General features: G+C 35.7%; 1 pseudogene; it reads right to left on the bottom strand.

Annotated features, from left to right (window-relative positions):
• Nucleotides 1–8,138: 8,138 nt before the first annotated feature.
• On the bottom strand, nucleotides 8,139–15,717 carry LOC131072007 (CMP-sialic acid transporter 2-like; annotated as a pseudogene).
• Between the last annotated feature and the right edge of the window lie 5,139 nt (nucleotides 15,718–20,856).

Raw genomic sequence — 20,856 nt, 5'->3', positions numbered from 1 at the left:
TTTTATTTGTCATTTGGAAGATGAATTTTTCTTTTGGAGGAGATGTTGTAGTAAGTGTACAATGCTTATTATTATGTTTCGATAATATGGTTTACCCAACTATGTATTAATTGTTTGTTCACTTTAAGTGGTTACAAGAGTTAGTTGTCAGTTGTGTTCCTCTTAGTGATCATTAGTTCCTTTAAATAGATTTTATATTGTCAAGAAAAGCAATATAATATAGTTGATCAACACCAATCCTTGGCTAACCATCTTGAATCTACTTATGTAACAACTTCATGTACAAATAAAGATATACTTTTACTCTATGTGGTATGCATTATTAATTGTGTTCATTGTTTCAAGTTTTCATTTTATTAGATAAGAGAGTAGGAGCCTTGTGCACTTGGAGCCATGTACAAGATTGAATTTGTTTATTTTAAACAAAGTGGAGGGATGTGCACGTGGTTAATTTGTTGACATAAGTTGATTTTATTTGTTAATTCAACAAATGATGAGGGGATTTTAGATGAATTAAATAAACATTGATGTATTTATTTAATTTATGAGAGAATTCTAGGAAAATGATTGACTTAATCAAATAAATGTGATTTATTCAATTGATGTTGGAACATCGAAAGAAAGAATGAATTTGTTAAATAAATAAAGGTAATTTATTCAATTAATATTAGAAGAAAGGTTAGATTAGTTAATTAAATTGTTCAAACTTATTTAGACAACATTAGATGAATGAAATTTACTCATAACCATGAAATAAATGCAACAAAAAAATCATTGTGAAATGCCCTTTCAGCTCATTGCTTCTTAGTAGGTTCTTCCTTCATGTGTAGGGATCATTCATGCCACCCCTTCTACGGCTTACCCTACAGATGTGTCAGCACTATCTGGCCTTGTTCTATTTGGTGAGGTGATGGTGTCTCGTAGCGTGATTGCTCCCATTTTTTGCCCTATGTTTGTGTATGATGTCGATTGTGTCCTACGGCAAAAGGTGGATGTTGAGGTTCGTGGCTCTAAGGCTCACTTAGGTTTGGGATCTACTACGAAGACCCAAATTTTTTCCCTTGTTGCTCGGTTTCGACCTACTCCCCCCTAGCATGTGTTTCAACCACTTGCTTGTCTCAAATCTTCTCTGGTTGTTGTCTACACAAAGGACACTATAGATAATGAGGATTTCTACTAGAGGTGTGGTTTGGTATGTTGATTTCCCACTCTCTAGCCTACTCTTCTTGGCCTACACAACTGGGTCTAGACCTCTTGGAAATCTTTGGTGTCTTGTAAGATCAAACTCTTTCCTCATGCAAAAGGTTTTTTCATAACAGAGTTTGCTTCGCCTAATGACCAAAATATAGTGTTCAGACAACCTTGGGCCTAGGGAGAGCATTCTCTTTTTTGTCAAACCTTAAAATCCCTCTTTTAATCCCCTCACTAAACCACTCTTCGTTAATCCAATCTGTGTTAGACTACCTTATCTTCCCCTTCAATTTTGGGACTATTTGTGTTACAAGGCCATCAACAACTTTATTGGTCCTTTTTCGAAGCTTGGTGATTCCAATTCCTACTTGGGACAATCCACTTTTTCTTGCATTCTTGTTGACATCAATATCTTCAAATATCTTTATGGGGATGTCATTTTGTTACCTAGAGACAGGCCTTAGACACAACTATTGGATTATAAGGGCCTCCCCTTTTGTTGTCATCATTTCTTTGCTATTGATCACTTGGCTTTAAACTACTTTGTCGTGTCGAAAATGTGCTACTACATGGTGGAAGGGTGCTAAGGAAGAACTATAACTATTGAGGTTCCTTCTATGGTGGACTTTGACCATGATACTATTGAGCATCATGATTTGAGTGTGAACTCATCATTCCCCAACATTCCTCCTGCAATTCCTTTTGTTCCTACTCCATCTTTGGTTGTGTAGGTTGCTCCCTCACAGCTACCATCTTCTCTAATGGTCACTAATTTACCTTGGAATCTCATTGTCCCTCCTTCGATTTCTATTCATCCTCCAATTGGGGGATGGCCTCTTGTTTCTCCTAGTATTGGGGTGATTGATGATAACATTGCTTGGACAATGGTTTATTGAAGGAGGATAGGTCCTTCTCCCCTTACTCTTTTGCAGGCAATGGAAGAGAATTTTGTGTACAAGGTCGTGAACCCCAACTCTATTCAAAAGCTTCATCTCTCTTCTTCTTCTTTTTCTCAATCTCACCTCATTCACTCTTTTTGCCTTAATAGCTAGATTACAATAAGTATGGGCCCTTCCCCTGCTTATCTAGTCAAAACATTAGATGAACAAAAAAATTGTTACAAGTGCGGTTGTCATTGCACCAAAAGATCAACCTATTAATGCTCGATACAACCACTAAACTTATATAATCCACAAGAGGTAGTTAAGCCATGTCACAAACCCGAGCGCTACGTTGTACAACACGAGGAGACCAAGGATGCAGACCTTGCAACAATCCCCCCTAGTGCAAGCGAGGGTTTTGAACCTATGACCAAGCTCTGATACCACTTGTTACAAGTGCGGTTATTGTTGCACCAAAAGATCAACCTATTAATTCTTAATACAACCACTATACTTATATAATCCACAGGAGGCAGTTAAGCCATGTCACAAACCCGAGCGTTGCGCTGCACAGCACAAGGAGACCAAGGGAACACAACTTGCAACAAAAATAGATTGGATGTTAGAAGCAAATATGTGGGATGGATCTATTATTATGACAACAAAAATGTGAGAATGGATTTTAGGTGTCTACCCCTATCATCCTTGGGGACATGACCTTAATGGTCCTTTTATGCTCTTTTTCTTCTATTTATAACTCGAAGGTATGGCATTAATGTTTTCTCACCTATATCCTTCTTGCTAATTTCTTATTGTCCTATATCTAGGGTTTGATTGAAATGTTCTCCTTCATCCTATTTCATCATATCTACCTTACAAAATCTTTGACAGTTTCTTCTTTCTCCCCTTACCATTACTTTAAATTGATTAGCTTTATCACACTTTCCTTCTATCACCAATTAATTGAAGAGGAAAAGGGGGTGAAAGATATAAATCCTATATCTTTTACTCTCTTCACATCGTCATGACAACAACATAACTAATAAAAGTTTGGTCCTTGCTTAGCTTATCCAATTGGATTGCTATCATATAGTCATTGATGGCATTGCCATTTTTATTTATTTTTATTTGGGCCTAGCCTAGGCTTGTTTCCGAGTGGTAACCACATAGAGCCAAGGGCGGCATAGCCTTTATTGTGGTTGGTTAGCACACTACCATTATTACTTTTACTATTCAATTGTTGTCATTTGCACATTTTATTGTTGATCTAGATGGCAACCTTACAACTCGTATTGTAATGAATATTATCTAATTTTTAATTTTTAGTATTTATTATTCAATTTTTAGATTCCATTTTACCTTTTTCAAAGTGTCACTTGAGGGATCCAACCGCTCGATCATGTTATTTTCCTCTAATTTCCCTTAGGTCTCTTCTTGGAAAATATGTCTACCTCATTTTAACTCATGTCATTAAACCAATAGTGTGTTTTCTTATGCTTATGTGTTGTGGTTTCCTTGTGTTTGTTTTATTTTTATTTTACACCCTTATAATGTCCCCATTTTCAAATAGGAATTAATTATAAATACTAATAATAATATTACAATATAAAACAATAAAATTAAAATATAAAAAAAATGAAATTAAAATAATTAAAATTTAGTTAAGGTTAATGAATGGTCAAAAGGCATGAAGTGAAAAGTTGTGACTCCCTCAAACATGAGGTATAAAAGGGAGGAGAGAACTTCATTTGGAAGGGGGAATTTTAATCTACAATTAGAAGCATAGATCTAAATTAAATAATAAGACAACAATGAGGAGACGTGATCCTTTTAAAGGCATATCTCTTTCGAAAGAGATGTGTCTCCTCAATTAGAGATGGTGTAAAGGGAGTAAGCAATTAATATGAAGAGTGTGGAATAGAAATTTAGATTATGAATTTAGTATAGAAGGGTGTAGGCATCAATCAAGGAATGGAATGAAGAGAGGAAGAAAGAATGAAGCATGGGGATTAAGGAACGGTTAGTGGAAAAGAAAGCAATGGACAAAAAATAAGGAAGTGACTTTTAAGGATAGAAATGATGAAAGGTTATGACCCTTCAAAAGGGTGGTATTTGTGAAAGGTTATGACCCTTCGAAAAGGTGGTATTTGTGAAAGGTTGTGACCCTTGCGAAGGGAAGGCATGATGAAGGGTTGTGACTTCTCCCTCACAATGGAAGATATAAAGGAAATAAGGTCTAATTTGAGGAGTGGAAAAGAGAGAATAATTGGGAAAGAATATATAATTCTATAAGGTAGCAATGAATGGTGGTGACTCAATCATTCTAATCAAGAAAACACTCAATCAACCAATCATTCTATCAAATCAAACTTCATTCCATTATCGCTCACCAATACTTCAAATCATACAATCAAGGGAATTCATTCAATCAATCAATCGCCCATCAATCGTTGAGCATTGAACAAAAAAGAATATTACATAATATTGAACACTCTAAAAATCAGACCTAGATATAACTTGTGAATATCCCAATCCACCGTGGTAATACAAAAATTGTTGTTTAGTTTTATATATGAATGTATTACACATATCTATTCTATATTAATAAGCATTGAAATATACATTTAACACTATAATAGTTTGTCATAGGGAAGGAAATAAATATTCTATCAAGGAGAACAACTATAGGGAACCCTACTACAATGGCAAATAGGGAAAGGATAGTTATTAGGGCACCACATTACACTATGAAAGGGAGGGAACAACTAAGGGTGCCCTCTTGCAATTTCCTATCCAACCCCTATGTTGAGGGATTGTTGAATCTCCAGCCATGGAAGAATGAAGGGGGATTGTATAGAGGGAGAAACAATTGTCTTATGGCACCCTACCATGCCTCCTTATTCCATATCTTATATGATTGAGATCCCACATACAAATCAAACTCTAATTCAAAATCAAGATTGCATTACTTAAAGAGATATTTTACTTGGTTAGATGTAACCCTAACCCTAGTTTTTTTACAATTGTAATTCTAGGGTAAATTAGGAAGGGGACATTAAAACCCTTCCATGTGTTTATATTTCAATGTTCTGTGTTTCCATTTCTTGTATATCTGTGTTGTTTAGCATTGTTTTTTGTATGCATACAATAACTACTTTCCTTGAAAGTAGTGCAAGACCAAGTACATATATGCTTGAGAAAAAAATATATATATAATAGTATCTCTCATTTTTGTTGTGTATCCACTTTTTTGCAAAATATGTCTACCTCATTTTAACTCGTCATTAAACCAATAGTGTGTTTTCTTATGCTTACGTGATGTGGTTCCTTGTGTTTGTTTTATTTTCATTTTACACCCCTTCCATTTGTTTATACTTACATGTTCAATAAATTGTGATGTGTTTCAATTTCTTCTATATGTGTGTTGTTTAGCATTGTTTTTTGTATGCGTAGAATAACTGCTTTCCTTAAATGCATTGCAAGACTAATTACATATATGCTTGATAAAAACAAATTAAATAAATCAAAATAGCACTATTTTTGTTCAATATCCACTATATGTATAAAATTATATATGTTCACTATACTCTTTTACTTCAACATATTTATTTCCTCTTTAATATATCAATTCGCTAAAGTTGGGTTAAAATAAAACAAAAATGCTCTACAATTTCTTTACTATGGTTTGAACTCTTTAAAACCCTTTACAATATTTTTAGCCCTTGTTCACCCTTTAGAATGTTTTATCCCTTGCTCAAATCTTGACTACTCTTTTGTATCTTTGCTTATCCTTATGTGTTTTTAGGTTCCCTCCTTTTCCATGTGTTCAGACCCTTATATAAGTCTTGCGGATCCCTATCCAACCCGGCCGTAGCTATTCTGGCTCCAAAACAAACCTTTCGTACAGCGTATTAGTGACAAGTTAGTCAATCACGACCGTTAAATGCAAAATCGACGGTGTAAAATGCACGACTAACACACGTGTTAGTCCCTCCGTACTGCCTTTTTGGAGCCAGAATAGACGCATCCATCCAACCCATCCTTATCCTTGTTCACCCAACATTTAATTTTGTGTCTCCTTTCATGAGTTGTCAAACCTTATTTCCACCTTGTCTCTCGTATAATCTCACTTCCGAATGATCAAATTAACGTGAAACCACATGCTATTTTTAGTCTCACAATGTTTGGGAGCTCTTACATTAAATCTCATTTACACACACACCCCCCCACCCAAGGGGCATTCCCATTATCCAATGTGATTTCACCTACTATTTTTAGTCTCATAATGTTTGGGAGCTCTGACATTAAATCTCATTTCCTCCCTCCTCCCTCCTCCCTCCACCCCGGTGATTTTTGCCACCAAAATTTACAAGCACCTCATTAGTGACCCACTTATTTCTCATGTTTATTTGCCCTATGCATTTCACTCATCCTTGCAATCAACCTTTCCACAAGTGCTTACACATTGAAGCAATGGCTTTCATTGTGTAAGTGCTCTTAGAGGAGAGGAGATTTTGTTGAATTGGAGTAACTGCTTTTGGAGCCTGTTTTCTTTTTCAATCTAACGCTCTTGTGGCTTCCTTTTTCCCTTGTACATAGAAATGCCCATTTCCATTTTCTTGCCCTTTTCTAAATATCCTCTTCCACCTCCAAATTGTTGCCCACATTTGATCATCTACTACCCATTGTTCATTATTGCATAGCCCCTAAAATTAGCCTTCACACACTAGGGTTTTGAATCTTAGCCACCAGTGTTGTCCATTATAGCTATGTGTTTCCATCTAAGTTTGCATACATCATTTTCAAAGTTTACCATGTGATGTCTTGTTTAAATAACCCACAAGGGGGTTAACCGAGGCAAGCTGCTCCTAAACACTTTTTTTCATTCCCAACTCAATTCATCTTTTGTTTCAAGTTTTAATAAGTGTAACATTTCTAAATTATTTAGTTTGTGTTCATTTCTCTACTGTATTTTGCATACTCGGACCATCTTTGTGTTGTAATTTCTCTGTGCGTGCATCTCAAAAGTAGGTAACTATGATTTTCTAGACTCGTGAGACCTTTGGTTTCATCCGTTCTGAAGGCAATCTAATACAATGTCATTTGTGCCCTGTTTAGAACATCTGTGTCCCTTCACAAAATATACAGACTCTAAAGCCTTCAAACTTTCCAAGAATCTTATGGCAGTCATTTTAAGCATTTTCAATTTCACACTTTTTTTCTCCCAGGTGCACAAGTTCCTCTTTTAATACTTGCAAATTCAATTTCCTTGTTACCCATTTTTTGTTTCATAGTGACAATCATAGCTCGTGTGTGAGTGTAGTTTCAGATTAGGCACCATTTTGTTAATTTTAAACGTTCTAAATTTGATTTGTATTAGCATACATGCATTAAGAAAGAAAACCTTAGTTTACTTACTTTTCCTAATTTAAGGTTTCATTTTCATTCTTTCATAGGTACAATAATTTTGTGTATGATTTCTAGAATTATCAAAATTGAAAATGTATGATTAGCAATTTTAGTTATAAAAGAAAGCTCGCAAAATCTACTATGCTGGTGTTTATGCAAAATAGTTTAGCAGAACGAATGTCTGAAATATATTAATGGATCTACATATGCACAATTAAAATATTTTGCAGGGATGATACTAGTATGCAGCCCTTAAACTACCCAGAAACAAGTAAATTGAATCAGATAATATAAAGTATATTACATGTACAAGGCCCAGATAATTTTAAGACTCTCGTCAATTACTAATTAGCCATATTTGATATAAATATCAACTCAATGACTATGAACCTCATTTGCTCAGGGCAGGTTGGAATCCTTTTATTTCTTTAAATGTGACTTAAATAACAAAGTAATATCTAAAATGCTAAATGGGTACACCATCCTTGAATCAAAAAGGAACAAAGCTCAACTTCTTTGGTACATTATGATATTGGAAGTCCATCCAAACCAGTTCCGAATTAAGAGTTACCCTCACTTGCAAGATAACCTTAAAGAAAAATCATTTTGCTAACTCTCGAAAATGTTTATCCCTTGACTTCACTCAACAGTTGGATATCACCTTGGTACCTTTCCCTTAGAATGCAAATAAACTGATACAGACACAACCCTGCAAAGAAGCTTATCATTAAAAATTTTCTTTTTTGAAAGCAAGGACCAATTTATATTGCCTAAAGGACAAATTATAATAAGTGTAGAGCAGCCTTAATCAATGGAAAGCTAAAAAACCTTAAATGTGTTACTTACATTGAACCAAGGACAAAGGGAAGAGTCAAGTGAAACCCAAAAAGAATCATCGATATAATTGTTGTAAGAAGCATTGCAACAGAAGTGGAGTAAACCTGTAAAAATTAGGGGGATGTAAGATACAATATCAGAAGGCAGTAGTATGCGCAAATACTAATAAGTTGAATGTAATGGCAAATGTACCTTGACAATATTATCTGCATATTTCATTACCATAGATACTGCAACCCCACTGCAGAGAAGTGATATAAGATCAAATGTAATCATATAACCGAGGAAACAAAAACAAATTATTTTGTTAAACACCCCTCCTAACAAATGTAACATGCAAGAAACACAGAAAAATGATGTACCTAAGAGCATGGTTGATAATCATGCATTCTGTGATGAGTGAATAACCATGGAAAAATCCCCTAAAAAACATCCAACATTACTTCATATGAGATATGATTATATTTGTGTAAATGGTACTGTTGATCCTCCAAAGAATGCAGAAGAAAAGGGTATATGGTTTGTGACAATAGAACTGGCATTATTCCAGTTGATATCTACAACAGATCCATATTCCATAGAAAGAAAAGCATTTAATTTAAATATAAACATATTCACAAAGTTTTGTGACGTTAATGAAGTCGAGTGCACAAGACACTGCCATACTTGTTCATAATATCGTCATGATCCTGTGTAAGCATAGCTCCAACATTGAAAATCATGCCAAAGATATACAACCAGAAATTCTACACATTGATATTCTTTGAAGGTCGCTTTTTAATGATCAACTAATAGAATACAAGAAGTGATAATGGTCCTGTTAACATGTTCTCTCAAAAGAAACTTTCATCAAGAAGTTCAAATCTATGGACCTAATTCAAATTCCAAGGAGAAAAAAAGTTATAATAGACAAGTATCATACTGAGCGTATGTTAGAAACAAATATACTTTATAATGACTTGCATGTTTCTAAATCTATAAGCAACCAACCAAACATGCAATGCTTAGTCAAATTAATAGACAAACATTATAGTAAAGTGAACTATAATTTTTGTTTATACAACGACATAAAAATAGCCAGTAGCAGGTTTGCCCTATACCTTAGTGTAAACACCAACAAAGCCACTCAATAGTGCCATCACCTGCAACAACCATAGTCATGTAATGTTAAACATAAAATAATTCCACCGTATATAGCAAAATGCAACCAAGCTTGAGATGCTTTCATTATCCTTGAGATCCAAGGATGGTTAAAACTCCAAATAAATTAATTAGCTTACAATAGCCATCATCCAGCCCTGAAGGGGGGTCTGTAAAACACGATCAGAACTGCACCAAGATATTGTGTTGTTAGAAATAATGCAATTGAAGCTTCTAAATAAATAGTGTGCAATAAACTATCCGTAGTGCTACTCAACATTTCAAGTCTTTGTCTAGTTTTTCTAAAGCACAAAAAAAAAAAAAGATTTGGTTTGCACGATCCATTTTAGAGCACTGCTACTTGAGTATGAAATGAAGATAATGCTTAAACCATCTCAAAATCATACAACTTGCCATTATAATACACAAGAACCAAAGAAAATGTGTACACCATCTTGAAATATTACAACTCAACATCACAATATACAAGAACAAATACACCCACAACAAATATTTACATTAAAAATTAAAATGGGTGAGGAGCAAAATGAATTTTGTGACTTGAAAAGATAAAAAATGTCACACGAAAAAGGAGTGCAAAAAACTAAATTGTAGATAGGGTAGACCTAGTGGATATGAATCCATCTTATTGTATAGTACTCAAAATTGGAAAAGTCCCAAAGGGATACAATCTAGTAAATGAGAAACATGTGTATAAATGTAAGAAGCACTCCCAAATAATTATCATTTTAGAATTCAAATCAAACCTCAAAACATAAGAAGACATTAACTTACGATGAAGTTAGCTCTGCGGTTGTGCATCCAATACATAATAGAATATAAGCTGACCATTGAATCTCTGTTAATCTGCAACAAATAGATAATTTAGCAACAAACAAGCATTAAAAAAATCCATGACAAAGAATTCATCATATTATACCCTTAATGATGCCTCTGAATCATAGATTTTACAATTTAAAAATCTAGTTGCATATACAGTTACTATTAATTCTATAAATGTTAACAAACAGAGTGAATCTCCTACTGCTCTACAATCAAGAAAATGTTACGTTGGCAATTATCTATTTGACGATTCTAAATTTGCATATACACTGTCTGGAGAGAAAATTAACAAGATATATCTAACTAAAATTCAGTAAATAGATATACTTCATTGCTCCGTATCCCCTCACAAAATGAAATAAAGTCATTATATAGATATATTAACATATTTGTGAAACAAGGAAAATAGAATGGGTTGCAAAATCAATGTTTGCATAACAAAGGCATGAAGGCCAGAAAAGTACTACGCTGTCAAAAGAAATAAATGACATGTGGTTACTCTACTTGATATGATGAGAATTACTTAGAAATAAAAGAATATAAACATGATGCAAAAACAGTATTGAGTGGGAGAATATCAAGGTATCCAGAGACCAAAATACCAAACATAACATTTAATTGTAGTCAGTATTTCTTCAAGTTTCTGCACCGGGGGGATGGGTTTCTTAAGATGGCAAAAAGAATTCCTGAATTTTTGGGGAAGATGGGGGTTGGCTATACAGAATTTCCTTCAACCTTTAAACTTTCTACATCTAAAAAACCTCATAGGGCTGACAACAATTCTACAACACCCATGCAAATACATGAAATAATGCCGTTGCTGCCGAAGGAGACTCCCGCGGTTAGGGCTTCCTAGAGAGTGCAGGGTAGATCTTCAGCTGCGATTTAGAGGAATAAGGTGGGGGTTTGGGTGTCTGGTGCAAGCAGATCCCCACAATGGATGGGAAATCCTGTCAAAGGTGGTTGGTTTGCACAGTATGGGCGGGAGTCGGACGGGGGAAATGTCTATTCTGGTGGATGCCGTTTTCCCCCTTTCAACCACGGGTTGTCAAAACGGAACCACAACCCTGATGTGGGTGAGTGTTCGAAACGAGCAAAGGGGACATGGGTGGATAGATGTAAGCAGAGTGTGTCGGCAAAGTCTACCTGGAATATGGCGAGGCAAAGGTTTTATGGAGTTGCAGAGCGGAGTTTCAAAGGTGATGCTATGGATGGTGGCAAGGCAAATTCACTTTGTTTCGGGCAAAAGCCTGCTAGAGCAATAACGGTTACACTAGATGGGAGGTGTAAAAGGTTTTGGCCAAGCCTTAGGGATCTGTATAAATGGATTTCAGAAATCTGGGGTCCCCATTTTCGAATGGGATGTTCAAATCTATCCAGGTGTCCGAGGATTTTTCGTGGTAGTCTTTGACAATGAGCAAGAAAAGAACAAGATTCTATGTGACTACGGAGCTGGATGGACAAGCACTTGCTAATGCTAAAGCCTTAGTACCCAGCTTTCAACCCTGCTACAGAATCGTTTGACAAAGTTCTGATCTGGGTAAGGTTGCCAAATTTGCCATTTCAATTTTAGTTTGAATCTTGCTTTGAGGCCATAGGTAATTCATTGGGAAGACTTTTTTCTGGTGGATGAGGGTTCTTCAAATTTTCTTCCACTACTTATGCTCTTTTATTAGTTGAAATGGACATGACTAGAGTTTTTCCTGAGGAGATCTCGTTGAAAACTCGTTGAAAACGACTAAGGGTTGTTGGCCGCAACCTGTTGATTACAAAGGGATTCCTTTTAGATGTCGCAGATGCTTTCAAACAGGGCACATTGCAGCCCAATGCTCCAAGCGTAGACTGGACAAGCTTGCTTCATGGTGGCACAAGGTCTCTCCACATCATTATTTGGTGGAGAAAGTTGCTTAAGGTCAAAACGGTTCCCCAACATCAGGAGATGGTGCTTTGGAAAAGCAGCAGGGAATGGTTCTTGAACTCACAAAGGCCTCAGGTGATTCAGAGGCATGGTTTAAAACTCATGATAAGATGGGGAGCTCCTCTGTGGTGGAGAAGGAGGATAAATAGGTTGGTTCACAGAGTTCGGTTGAGAGGGTAAGGTCTTCTGATGGGGCATCTAAGGAGGTGTTGTTGAATTGTGAAGCGCAAGAGGAAGGGTGGACAGTAGTGAAGGGGAAAAGGGTCAAGAGAGGTAAATTCAAGTAATTTTTTGTTGACCTGTTTATAGGTCTTTGCACTATGGTGCTTTGTTATTTGTGGGGTGGTGGCTCCCTGGTTGTAGCCCCAACTGGTTTGGGCCAGGTTTTAAACCCGATATCTTAATATTAAAAACAATCTATCACCGATCAAAAAACAATTCTACAACACCCATGATGGTGAAAGGGTTGTCTTCAACTATTCTGCAACATATAAACAGGATACTCTTGAGATTCTGAAGATAATTCATGAAAAAAAGAAAAAACGCGCCCAAAAAGTGAGGATTTCCATTGTCTTCTGGATAAACTAGCAAAACAAGTTTATTTCTAAACACTTTCAGAGAACAGTAATTGATACAAATAATACGGTTTCCTTTATTTATTAATAAAACATGTTTGGATATTCCTGCAGGGAATAGACAGTAAAGGGGAATCCTTCAATAAAAATAGGGCTGCCAATAATCAGTAAACATAAGATATGGTTCTGTGTTGAAACAATTCTCCTACTGCAAGTCTGCAGACAGTTTCAAGACTGGCTTTTATGACAGGAAATGAACAAGGAGGTACTAATCACATTTCCAAAGAAATTATGAACGAATTATTAGGTTCAAGGTCATAGTCAAAACATCCCCAAGATGTCATATGGACGTCAGGGCTGGGGTCCCCCATTACGGTATGTTCTCTTGAGAAATCACCCATGGTGAGGGGGCATCCTATTTTGCCAAAAAGGGGTCAAAATGTCCCAGCTGAGGGCTGACCTGGATATACTCTGGGAGGAGAGGGATGGTACCGGGACAGAGAGAGATATACTGCAGTTAGCCAGGGATGCATTTGATTTAGCCAGGGAGAGAGGGACAGCAAAGGTGGCCAGGCTACAGAGGGATAGGGAAGATACTCAGAGGGAGAGGGGCACAGAGAGAGCGTGATGAGGCCCAGAGAGGAGGAGGGAAAGGTGGGGAGTCAGCCTTAGCAGGGATCGTACAGCAGCAGGCCCAGCAGATCATTAGACTATCAGGGGAGGCATCGTGGTACAGGGCAGTATAGGAGGCCGCAGTACGACCAGATAGGAGATAGGTTTATGTACCACCCAGTGTATGATGCTTTTTAAACTGCGAACAAAAAACAGTTGTACCGAGTCTGAACAATTATATGTAGCAAAGTAGGATACACAGAGTGTGATCATCTAGTAATAAGCAGCAATAAAAGAACTGGAACAGACAAAATTCATAAAGTTATTAGATCTTAGGTACAGGAAATGAAGGAAGAGGTTTCAAAAGAAATAAACTCTACTGTGGAAGACACAAGAAGCTAGCCAAAAAAGATCACAAGATATAGAAAGCAATAAGATATGAGCTGAAAGAAAGAAATTATATTTATGTCTATAAAAGAACAATACCAATTAATGGAGCCCCTAAGCTAAACCACTTGAGAGACTTCCAGCGGGAGAATGTAAAGTAAAAAAAAACATAAAAAATAAAAAGAGAACTACAGACTACAAGAAAAGTTAAGTGTCCAACAAAATAAAGGAAAACTAAAGAGCTATAACATAAATGTGGAATATAATACAAGCTTCAAAACCACTTGGGAGAATATAAAAGAAGAAGAGAATGAAAATATCTGTAGCAGCATTGTGTTGTCTAGGCTAATATTCTTCAATGCAGGATTTGAAAGAACTGCACTGGTGCTTCCAAATGTAGCTGTGAATGCAAACCCACTAAGACGAGAAATGATCTTAAATTGTAAAGCTGGGGCGACCAGAAGGATAAACTAGGATATAGTCCAAACACAAAACATCGATATTGCATAAATAAGGATTGGCTAAACCTAGCAAGCCTTCCTAGATGTATGAAAGCTAAAATGCAAAGGATAAAAGCTTGGAGAAAACAGCCCATAATCTGTGGAATGAATAGAGAAGAGTTTAATATTTATAGAGATTACCTACCAAACTGCATGCATGTTAGAATCCCAACAATAAGGTCCAAATAACCTGACAATTAAATACGCATATAGTAGAATGGGTTTAAGTTCCTATATCCAGATTGCACCCTACAAAGATTTGATCAAGAAAAGAATGAGCATATTTGTACAGGCTCTAGGACCACAAGATAAAGCTAGAGTCCATGTATAATAATGTTCTCATGCATATTGTATTTGCCACTATCAACAACTAGAAGAAAATATCAATTATTGAATGATAGATTCAATGCATCCTACAAAGACGCCGCCTTTTGTGGTGCTTTACTGGTTGCTGTAATTATCAGGGGGAAAATTAGTCGATATTTGTGTGTTGTAAGAACTCAAAGGCTGATTCCATTTCAAGGTAGTCAATAACCCTTCCATCAGTGGTGTCAGGCCTACATGATAGTAGTCATCAGCATAAAAAGATAAAGCAGTACGTACGAATCTTGATGAAAGCTTATTTATATTATTGGGCAAACTGTGAAATTTTGAATGTTCATGCACAGATGTGGTTCTCAACGCCCATGGATTAGAGCTTTACATGGGAATGCCAGGATGTGAAAGAGAATGGAGATTAATTGAAAAATCCTCAGATCAGAAAAATGGTATTGAGATATCCTTGAGAACAACAACGTTGCCATTCATGGCAGATACGAAAAATATATCACCTATAAGGATGGCAACGATATTAGCCAAGTGACAAATAACCAGGGACATTGCTTTTCTATCAATTATCCAAAAAACAATGTGGGTTTCAATGACACCAGGGAAGCATCACAACATCACATGAATTTGGATATATCCTAGTTCCAAAAAAAGAAACAAGTAGAGAATGGATGCAGAATAGAAACGAATATTGCCCGGCAGATAACAGAAGACTGTAGGAACAAATCAGAAAGGAAACAATTCCTATTTAAAAATAATATAAACCATGAATTATAGTTATGAAAAATGCTATTGAAACGAATATGAAAAGCAGATATGCAAACATCACAAATTATTAAAAGCTAAATGTTGAACTTAAAACGGAGGGCATTTTCAATTTCTGTATTCTATAGCCATTTCATTCTACAATTAAAATTCTGGAGCATAGAAAGTCAAGAGAGAGGTCCTTACTTTCTCCTCAAAATAATGCGATACAATACTCCAGTACTAATAATGTTCAAGTTCTTCAAGATTTGATAACTTGGTGCATCCACATACATGAAGATATAGTACTGCAAAACATAAGTTTGTTACTTTTCTTGAGATCAAATCAGCATACAGAATTACAGACTGTTTATTAGCCAAGTAAAAGTATTAGAAATCCTATGAGAAACAATTAGAATGTGGAAATAGCATTGCCTAAAACTACACGGTTCATTATATATTCAGAATAGTAAAAATGCAGCTTCTAACAATAAATAGTAAAAATGCAGCTTCTAACAATAAATGCTATAGATGGCATTGCACAAATCTATTGATGAATAAATAGTCATGAAGACACATACACTCCTGGAAAGTAGCTAAAAATTTCAAGGGGAAACACTATCTAAGAAAATGGTGATAGCACTATAGCTAAAACTTAAAGACGTATACAAGTTGAAACATTTGCTTCTTATGGACTCCTTTGTACAATGGTTAATTGAAGAGATCAAATAATTAGCTACAGTTTTAAGTTTTGACAAGGAACCACAACTTGAAATAACCTACAAAAGGTTCTCCCACAGTAGCAAAAATCATTTGGGGAAAAAATTGGCAAACCAAAAGTATAAGATTTAAAAAAATCATAAAAAATTGTAGAAAAATAGACAAAAACTACCTTTTTTAAAAACTTAATTGCATTTCCATAGCATAGAGATATAGAGAGCAAATGAAAAAGAGTTTAACAATTGTAGAAAATAGGTTTTACTTTTTGTTTTTATATTCATATTGCTGATTACATAGGCATATATTGAGTTAACTTTTTAAAAAGGCAATCGCCAAATAGTTGTCTAAGTCTATGATCAAACATTAGCTAAGGCTATGAAGTAACCAAGATCAAAATTTATCGGACATCAATCCAGCTACCGTTAGGAATATAGTAGTAGTGGAAGCCATTTTGAAGTGATCCAAGACTTTCATCATGATTGGGGCAAGGAGTTTTCAAGGGTTAGTTCAATATTTGAGAAAGATTATCAAATCATATTCCACAATTGCAATGCTTTATATTCCCTAATGGCAATTGGTGAGTCCTTTATATGGGGTAGAATTCAACAAAAGGCATTTGTTTGGTTGAAGTAAAAGATTAGCAAGCCACTGGTTTTGGCAGTATCTAGCTTGCAACTACTATTTTAGGTGGAGACAAATATTAATGATTGTGTTGGAGGCTGTCTTATTACAAGCATGTAAGCTTGTTTGTTGCCATTCAGATTTATTTCATGGAGCACTTTGGATATATTGCTCATAAAATGAATTGTATGTCTTTGTCTGAGCAGAAATTAAATATATCAATTATAAATTATAAATCATATATCTATATATATTATATATGTCTTTGGACGTTTAGTGTTCATTGGTGAGGCAGCCACCAAGGTTGAAACCCCACTGAGCCACTGAGCTCACAGGCCTTCTGCCTTCACTAGGCCATTGAGCTCATGGGTTTGAACAAGTGAAGTGTGCGGAATGATGGCCCTTAAGAGATCCTCCATAAGTGGTCTCTTTGGGCTCAAAGCAAGCTAAAAACCCTATTTTCCTCAATTAAAAAAATATATATTATATATTATATCAAAAATTAAATATGTACATTGTAAATTTTAGATTATTTTTAATTAATAGTTTACTATATAACTATTAATATATATTAATAGTCTATAATAGTTTAAAATTTAAAACTACTTTATAGTATTAATTGTAAACTATAGGGGCTCACCCCTTGCCCATCAAAATGCCATCTATAATAGAGCATAATAGTTATAATTTTAAAGTTAGTGTATAATATTAATATACTTGTCCGCATCAAAATCCATGGGCTAGGTTGTGCAGAGAGCTCACGTCATATTGAAGCCACAATTTAGAGCAGATTTGCTAGCTGCGACACTATCTCATATGCCCCCCACAAATTAAGATGATTGAGGCCCTTTCAAATTTGGTTGATGACCGCCATTGTTCCTCTCGCCCCTCTACTTAGGGTTTTTCAAAGGTCAAAAAGAAAACTAAGGGACAAAATTACAAATTGTTTCCATGAAGATTCTACACTGACTCTGATTCTATCTCGCAATCAGCCCTATTTCTGAGTGATTAGGTAATTTCACAAGATTTATAGGGTTTTGGGGTTTTTGCAATGATTTTTTTCACTTTTTGGGGGGTTTTTAACTAATTTAACGCAATTTAAATGCGAAAAATCCTTGAAAATTGGGTCAACGATTTTATCATGAATAAGGATTTTTTGGGGGAATAAATTGGCAGGCTCCATGATTCATGATTAATCGGGTATAAGCACGGTTTTTTGCAGATTATTACTTCTTTGGGTTCTCCCAACCTTTACCTAATCTCACATGGGGGAGTGAATCAATATAAAACAATCTTAAAATTTAACAGCCAAAATAAAGCAATCACATAAGATCTAACAATGAGGAAGCGCAACCCACTGGAGTCTCCAATCCCCACTACTAAGCACCAACTTAGCAAGAGACACCAATCTCTTTTATTAGAAAACACCAACCTCCAAATGAACAACGCCTTTGTCTTCTTGAATATTGTTTCTTCAATGGATGATTACCATTTAAATCTCCTTCATTAAAATCTACTTGTAAATGATGCAACTTTCTTCACATATACACTCTTTTTCAAAAATCTGCTTGTATTGGAATGATATTACATTATTTTGCTTGCTTACCTTACCCTCGCCTCATCTTCTTTTTATATTCCCCTTATGCCTCTTCATGAAGATGGGCGATCCTTCCAAGGAAGATGTCTTCTCCAAGAGGGGCAACTACTCAAAGGGGTCGGACCCAATTAAAATAATAATAATTCTATTTATTTTGGACAACTTGTCCCTCATTTGGGCACCAGACTAAATGGGGTTGGCCCATCCATCAAAGACAAATATTTATCTTTGAAACACGATAAATATTTTCTTTTTAGCTTAATCCTCGGCATTTATTCTCTACACGATCTTCCTTTGACATCAATAATAAATCCTTGACATTAACTCTTCGTTGACACCAATGACAATATTTTCAACACTTTCGACTGTATAATGATCAATATATTGCACAATGAATATTGTCAACACTTTCGACTGTATAATGATCAATATATTGCACAATGATTAAAAACAGTGTGCTATATCCTATTTCCCACAATACCTAAGCTTTAGTATGTTGGATTTAACTTGGGTGTTGCACCATGGTCTCACAAAAGGCATTTTGTTTATTGCTGAGCCTTGTGCCAATCTTTGAATGGCTGGGCGTTTTGTTTTATGCTTGCACCAATCTATGAAAGGTCGATCCTTTTTTTGGCTTGCGCCAAACAGAAGGAGGTTCTGCAATTTATTTATGGATTCAAGTCATATTAAATGCCAAGTCTTACACTTCACTTCCTCTATATGCTGCGCTAGATATATCACGTGTCTGTTTAGTAATTTTGGTTTTTACAGACTTCATTATTCACTGCTGGCACCAGATAGGCTGAGCATCTTTGCTTGAATATGATCTGAATATGTATATGCTTATTTCTTCATATATATGATGTTATATTATCTGCAGATCCAAACTTGGAGGACTGCACCATAATCAATATACCTTTCACTTTTGACATTTCATATCCCCTTTCCTAAATTAGTGCATGGACCTTGATATTCAGAAACAGATCTTTTAAATGGTTGCAGCTTATATAGATGGTTGGCTGAGTCTTTTTTGCCCCTCAATGGCTATCGTATTTTGTATGCCTGCGCATCTATAAGCTGCTCCATCATTGTGCACTGTTTAAAGTGTGTTGCCTGGTTCATTTTTGGCGTGCACAATGATCCTGCTCTCTTTATTGCCCCCTACTTATCAAGGACTTGTGTGACACATTGTTTTATCTCAAGAAATTGTGCAGTGACAATTGTTGGCATTCATCTGTTTTAATGATTATGATGCTATTCCCCTCTTATTTTCACGAGAGCTTCATTTGCCTTAGAACATTAGAAAATATTTGAAATAGTAAAGCTGGGCCCACATGACAATTCATCATCCTTTCGCCAATAGTGCAACACTTATTTCTCACATCTTTGCTTTCCTTATGAAGGAGCATTGTCTGTTGGATGTTGCTTGTAATCCAACAGTTCAAACAAATGGTGGCAGGCTCTGTCATTGCTGCCAATTCATTTGTGTCATACTAAATGTAATTTCAACATATATGTTGGTGCCATTTTACTCTCCAACTGTACAATCCTTTTGAATGTTGTGTACCTTCCCATAATGTATGTGCTATCTATCTTGTGATTGCATTGGTTATAACTTATCTCTAAGCAGTGACTCTGATTCAAGTATTGATGGCATCAATTGAATCCAAAGGCATCAAAATAAGACATAAGATTTTGGCCAATCAGAGACACTGTCTCTCGAGCTCTGTAATAAGATCTGAACTAGATCTCTATTCCAGACATCCTAATCAGTATAGGCTGATTTTAATCAAAAAGCTTTATTTTTTTGTGCAGTCATAGAGAAGACACAAATCACCATGATAAGTATAGCAAAAGCTAAGCAGTTGATCAATGCTAGTAGCAAGTTTACCTTGTTGATGTTGAGAGGCAAAGGAGAGAAATAGGGGTACAGTTGAAGGGGCTAAATAGCATATATACTCATCAAAAACAGCAACGAGTAGACAATTTGGTGAGTAATTTTTCTAAATTATTTGTAGAGCTTAAGAGGCTGCCCCCAAAGCGAGCTATTGAACATGAGATTCAGTTATTACTCAAGTATCATTTACCCTTCTTGGGGCTCCATGGGAAAAGTATCATTAAAGCAATGGAATTCAAGGAGCAGCTCAATGGAGCAAGGAGTTATCAAACTAAGTACCTCTCCATGTGGATTGCCTATTGCTATAGTGGCAAAGAAAAATAGGATATGGCAGATGTGCCTATATTATACGCCTGAATGAGATTACTATGAAGAACCAGTATCCACTGCCCCAAATTGATAATAAATTCGATCAATTGCAGCATGCCAAGTATTTTATAAGGCTGGAGCTTAAATCTGGATATAATCAAGCAAGGGTCAAGGATGAAAATGTGTAGAGGACAGTATTCAAGACACATCCAGGACTTCTTCAAATGGTTGTTTTCGCCTTTTCGGTTGTGCTACACACCAGCTACCTTCATGTGCTTTGTGAATGAGCTATTGAGACAATTAATTCACTCGTGTTATTGTAGAATTTAGATCTAGATGACATATTGG

The sequence above is a fragment of the Cryptomeria japonica genome, chromosome 1 (genome assembly GCF_030272615.1).
Source record: "Cryptomeria japonica chromosome 1, Sugi_1.0, whole genome shotgun sequence".
Lineage (NCBI taxonomy): Eukaryota > Viridiplantae > Streptophyta > Pinopsida > Cupressales > Cupressaceae > Cryptomeria > Cryptomeria japonica.
This window is presented reverse-complemented; position numbering and strand designations above follow the sequence as displayed.